Source organism: Hemiscyllium ocellatum, chromosome 41 (genome assembly GCF_020745735.1).
Source record: "Hemiscyllium ocellatum isolate sHemOce1 chromosome 41, sHemOce1.pat.X.cur, whole genome shotgun sequence".
Taxonomy (NCBI): Eukaryota; Metazoa; Chordata; class Chondrichthyes; order Orectolobiformes; family Hemiscylliidae; genus Hemiscyllium; species Hemiscyllium ocellatum.
Window position 1 is genome coordinate 6,322,956 of NC_083441.1, and position 6,194 is coordinate 6,329,149.

Sequence of the window (6,194 nt, forward strand, 5' to 3'; positions counted from 1 at the left end):
ATCACATTGTTAAGTAGCAAAGATAAGAAAACAAGAGGTAAACAGCGGCAAAACCAAAAACTATGCACAGGTACAGGCGAACATTAAGATTTTGTGAATCCATTCAGTATTCTAACAACAGAAGGGTAGAAACTGCTATGAAACTGTACCATCCATAAGCACATCAGGGTAATTGATGAGGATGAAGAATACAGTGTCTCGCCAGTTCCAGGTTCCCATTATCTTCTCAGTGACAATGCTGTACCTCACATCCTACAGTAAAGCACCTGCTCCTTTCCTTAAGTTCACAATCCCTACCCCGAATCATTTACATTGTGTTCCAGCTACAGAACGTTGCCGAGAAAGACCAACTTCCATATTTGAGGAGTCTGTTTGTAAATCTGATAACGGCGGGGAAGAAGCTGCACTTGAATCTGTCGGAAGCTATATCTGTTTGTATCTTCTGCCTGATGGAAGAGGGTGGAAGGCATAATAACCGAGGTTGGGGTGGGGGGGGGGGGAACATTGGTGATACTAGCCGCCTTCCCGAAGCAACCAGTTGCGCAGGTGGAGTCAACGGATGGAAGTTTGGTTTTCACGATGGACTGGGCTGTTGTATAATACCCTTCAGAATGTCTTGCAGTTGCTGGGATGTATCCTAATGGGATGCTTTCTGCAGTACATCAACAAAAACAGGTCAGTGGAATTGTTATCCTGGTGAATTTCCTTAGCCTCCTGATGAAGCAGAGACAGGTAGGGTTAGGGGCTTCCCTGACGGATGGATCAATGACCCAGGGGAGGTGGGTGTATATTTTAGACACAGGGCAGGAGGTTTCGAGGGGGATGTGAGGAAAAGCGTGTTCACCCAGACAGTGGGGGGGGAATCAGGAACCGGTTACCTGTAAGATTGGCAGAGTGCGGAAACCCTCATCACACAGAAGGGGTAGTGATAATCTTGCAACGCCAAAGTAGATATGCTATTGGATCAATTGCTGGGAAATGCTGTGGTGTATGTAGGGCGAACGCTTGATGGGCTGAAGGGTCTTTCGCTATGTATAGATCTCTGTGCCTGGCCATTCCTGCGCTGTCTCCACTGTGCTCGAATCCATCTGATCGTGTGATGACAGGAATTGTGCACAACACCGCAGCGGGGGCACATCCAGTCTGGTAGCTTTTCGTGCTTTCACTCCATCCTGCTCCCTTTCCCTGTGGGTGAGAAGATTCGATTCCTTTCTCCAAATAAAGACTACGGGAGGATGATTGAGACCTTTCAGCCCCACAATCCAGTTCTGCCATTGAATAGGATCATGGCTGATTATTCAACTCATTCCCCGTTCCCTGTTTTCTCCCCTGTACCATTTAGCCCCAAGAATGATACATTTCTCCCTCTTGAGAGAGTTCCACATGGTAGCCCAGTCTCTGAGTCAAGACCATTCTCCTCATCTCAGTTCTCCCCCATTGCTTTAGATTAGATTACTTACAGTGTGGAAACCAGCCCTTCGGCCCAACAAGTCCACACCGACCCGCCAAAGCGCAACCCACCCATACCCCTACATTTACCCCTTATCTAACATTAGGGCAATTTAGTATGGCCAATTCACCGGACCCGCTCATCTTTGGACTGTGGGAGGAAACCCACGCAGACACGGGGAGAATGTGCAAACAGTCAGTCGCCTGAGTCGGGAATTGAACCCGGGTCTTTGGCGCTGTGAGGCAGCAGTGCTAATCACTGTGCCACTGTTCCACCGTGCCACCTTTCTGTCTATGAACCTCTGATTCAGGACTGTCCTCCTGAATAGGAGAAAGTGAGGACTGCAGATGCATTCCTGAAGAAGGGCTATTGCCTGAAACGTCGACTCTCCTGATCCTCGGATGCTGCCTGACCTGCTGCGCTTTTCCAGCAACACAGTTTTCAGCTCTATCCACCTGAATCCCGGGAGTATCCGTCCTGCGCTTACCACTGTTAGAATTGCTTCGGTTTCCGTGGGATCCCCACTTCTAATTCGTCAACATTCCCAGGGAATATTATCTTCTCCGATCCAGTCCCTCTTCAAACGTCAGTCCAAACAACAGTCCGGGAAACTTTCGCTGCTCTGCCTCTTTTTTTCGAGAACTATCTTCCTCAGATGAGGAAACTCCAAAACCGCACACACGATACCAGAGGGGTGGTTTCACCCTGTAAAATTACAGGAAGGCCTGCTTGCTCCAAAACTCCAGTCCTCTCAGGATTGAAGTCCAAATCCCATTTACTTTCCTCACTTTCTCACTGGATCAGTGAATGTTGCGTAAGGGGCACTCCTGGGCTATTTCACTGTCCCCACTTCCCCAGTGTATCACCATTCAGTAAGTGACAATCTCAATTCAGGTTAATATCCATTTTCAAGATCGCCATCATTGACTCGAGTTCCCAGATTCACAGCTTATCAATTGGACTTCAATTCTCCGAGATGTAGAATATTCTGACCCACCAGACCAAAGCATTAGCCTATTTCGCCGGTGTTATGCTGGAGTGTTGTTACCCCTCAGGTCCTGTCTCCAGAGCTACGTTTCAAAGAGAAGGGATGCCAGGAGGTAGTGACTGCGTTCGACCGAGTGTGCCATCAAGGAGCCCGAGCGAAACAGGAATCAATGTGCATCAGGGGCCAATCTCTCCGGTGTTTAGACTCATACCTGGCACAGAGGAACATGGCCATATTTGTTGGAAATGTGTCATTTCAGCTCCTGGACATCTCTGCAGGAGTTCTTCAAGGTAATGTCATGGGGCTAATCGTCCTTTCCTGCTTCATTGATGAACTTCCCTCGTTAAAAAAAAGTCACAAGTGGAGATGTTCGCCGATGATTATATAGTGCTCGTCACCATTCAAGACTCCTTAGACACTGAACAAGTCCAAGATCAAACACAACAATTTCTGGACAATATCCGGGCTTGGAGATTTAATATCCTGTCTTTTCGTCGCAGAGAAGGAGTTGGTGAGGTGACTTAATTGAGACACATACGATAATCAGAGGGTTAGATAAGGTGGACAGTGAAAACCCTTTTCCTCGGATGGTGATAGCTTGCATGAGGGGACATAGCTTCAAACGAAGGGGTGATAGATATAGGACAGATGTCAGAGGTAGGTTCTTTACTCAGAGAGTAGTCGGGGCGTGGAATGCCCTGCCTGCAACAGAAGTAGTCTCACCAACATTAAGGGCATTTAATGGATTCAAATGGAATTGCGTTGTTTAGATGGGATTCAGACTGGTTCAACAGGCTGGCGCAACATTGAAGGCCATAGGGCGTGGAATGTTATGTGTTCTGTGTTCTATCCTTCATGTAAAACCACGTGCCTGCCGTTTGGGAGAGTCATAGAGTCATAGAGATGTACAGCTTGGCAACAGACCATTCGATCCAACCTGTTCATGCCGACAAGATATTCCAACCCAATCTAGTCCCACCTGCCAGCACCTGGCCCATATCCCTCCAACCCTTCCTATTCATGTACCCATCGAAATGCCTCTTAAATGTTGCAATTGTAACAGCCTCTAACACATCCTCTTTCAACGCATTCTGTACACATACCACCCTTTGCATAAAAACGTTGCCCCTTGGGGCTCTTTTATATCTGTCTCCTCTCACCCCAAACCTATGCCCTCTAGTTCTGGACTCCCCCACCCCAGGGGAAAAAAAATACTTTGTCTATTTATCCTATCCATGCCCCTCATAATTTTGTAAACCTCTATAAGGTCACCCCACAGTGTCCGATGCTCCAGGGAAAACAGCCCCAGCCTGTTCAGCCTCTCCCTGTAGCTCAAATCCTCCAACCCTGGCAACATCATTGTAAATCTTTTCTGAACCCTTTCAAGTTTCACATTTTTCCGATAGAAAGGAGACCAGAATTGCACGCAATATTCCAACAGTCACTTAATCAATGTCCTGTACAACCACAACATGACCTCCCAACTCCTGCACTCCATACTCTGACCAATAAATGAAAGCATACCAAACGCCTCCTTCACTACCCTATCTACCTGCGACTCCACTTTCAAGGAGCTATGAACCTGCACTCCAAGGTCTCTGTTCAGCAACCTTCCCTAGGACCTGACCATTAAGAGCTGAAGTCCTGCAAAGATTTGCTTTCCCAAAATGCAGCACCTTGCATTTATCTGAATTCAACTCCATCTGCTATTTCTCAGCCCATTGGCCCAACTGATCCAGACCCTGTTGTAATCTGATGTAACCCTCTTCGCTGTCCACTTACAACTGTACGTCTTATGCTCGCATCCAAATCATTTATGTCAATGACAAAAAGTAGAGGACCCAGCACCGCTCCTTGTGACACTCCACTGGTGAGTTTTACCAAGTCAGAATGGTCTTTTTGAGGAATGGAGTGGGGATGGTACTTGGAGAGGAACTTGCAGGGGGTTCGTCTGCTTCGACTCGTCCTTCTAGAGTGTAAGAGGAGTCGCGTTGCGAAGCTGCTAACATTTGAAGGAGACTTGGTTTGTTGCATAGATGGTACACATGTTGCCACTGTGATTTGGTGGTGTTCAGAGTGAGTGTTGAAAGTCTGTGTCAGCGGAAGAAGCCAGTGGACGGAGGTGGAGCCTTTTTTGTTCTGGTGGTGGAGATATTCTCAAATATGTACAAGCTGTTTGAAGAAAAGATTGAAATATTTCTCCTTCATATTCAATGGTGAAACCCATATTTTTTTCCCGCTCTATCTACATCTGGGGCGGGGTGGGTGTGTGTGTGGGGTCTCATTGACAGGGATACGAACCATCACCCGATTGACTTTTAGTGGTGTTTCAACACTGAATTCCCACCAGCAAACCAACTGGTGCCTGCATGGAATGAGCAGCCAGAGGGAGTGGTGGAGGCTGGTACATGACATCGGTTGAGTATATGAATAGGAGAGGTTAGAGGCAGATGGACCTTGGGCAGGCAAGAGGGATCCATTCACACAAAAGAGAGACAAGTAAACAAACACATTTGATGAAGGTGAATTGTGTTGACATCTCACTCTTCAGAAAGTAAATTTATTGAGTTTGTGGAACAGCAGAACTTTTGAAGCTGATACATTATTCATCGAGGCAAAATAGTCATTACAACCTCGTCTTTAGGACTTTCTACCAAGTCTGGGATCGTTCTGTATAACGGAGAGGAGAATGAGGTTGACGCCCTGTCAGAGCATCAGTCTCAGTTTTTGTGCCTCACGCTGATTCTCTTTGTCTCCATCTCTATTTGATTTTTTTCTCTTTCCTTTCCTCGCGATCTTCCCATCACTCCTTTTCTCTCTCTAGCTCACTCTGACTCAATGACACTGTCTCGCTTCTCTCTCTCACTCTCACTCGCTGTCTGCCACTCTCATTCTGCTTTTCTATCTCTGTCCGTCTCCATGACTCTCTTTCTGTCTCTTACAACCTGCCTGGTTCTCTCCCGTTCTTTCTTCCTGTTTCTGTCTTCCTCTAAACCCTTGTTCTCTCTTCTGCTCTCTGTATCTGTCTCCCAATATCACCCTCTGTCTGTTTTCCTTTGCATGCCTCTCTGTCTCTCTTTGTTCGAGGAACTGACCATAATATGTGTCCATTATGAATCCGGGGATATCTATTGACTGTTCTGAATTATAGAGAAAAATTGCCTTATGATTCTTTTTAAATCTTCACGTGTATTAATCGATAAATAATTTCACTGAGCATACATATGGGATATCCCAAGGCAATGATGAACTGTTTTCTGAACCTAGTCTGAGTCACAGCATAAATCCCAGTGTTAGTGCAGCAACTCAGCAACTGCAGTATGAAGCTTAATTCCAACACAAAACTGTGTAGGACCAATGTCTTGTAGCCCAACCAGTACATGCGGATCCATATAGAATAGAACATTAATAATGCCCACAATAGCATGAAATTGGCTGAGATAAACAGCAATAAAATGATGGATTTTATTCGGCTCGCCATTTCTGGGTCTCTTGGATTTTCCCCACTCCTGGCGGCTTTGAGTCTCCTGCGCCCTCTGCTGGTCACGATAATTTGTCTGACGGTGAGAAGATTGCACAACAGGATTACGACAAATGGTACACCGGGGGTGAGAAGGCTGTAGACGAACTCCATTGCTACCCAGAATGGTGAATCGTTAGCGTAACGTCTAATCAGACAAAACCACGGTTGGTTCACCAACACATACCACTCTGTCAACATGAAATACCAGAAAACGTTCTTCAAACAGCTCAGCA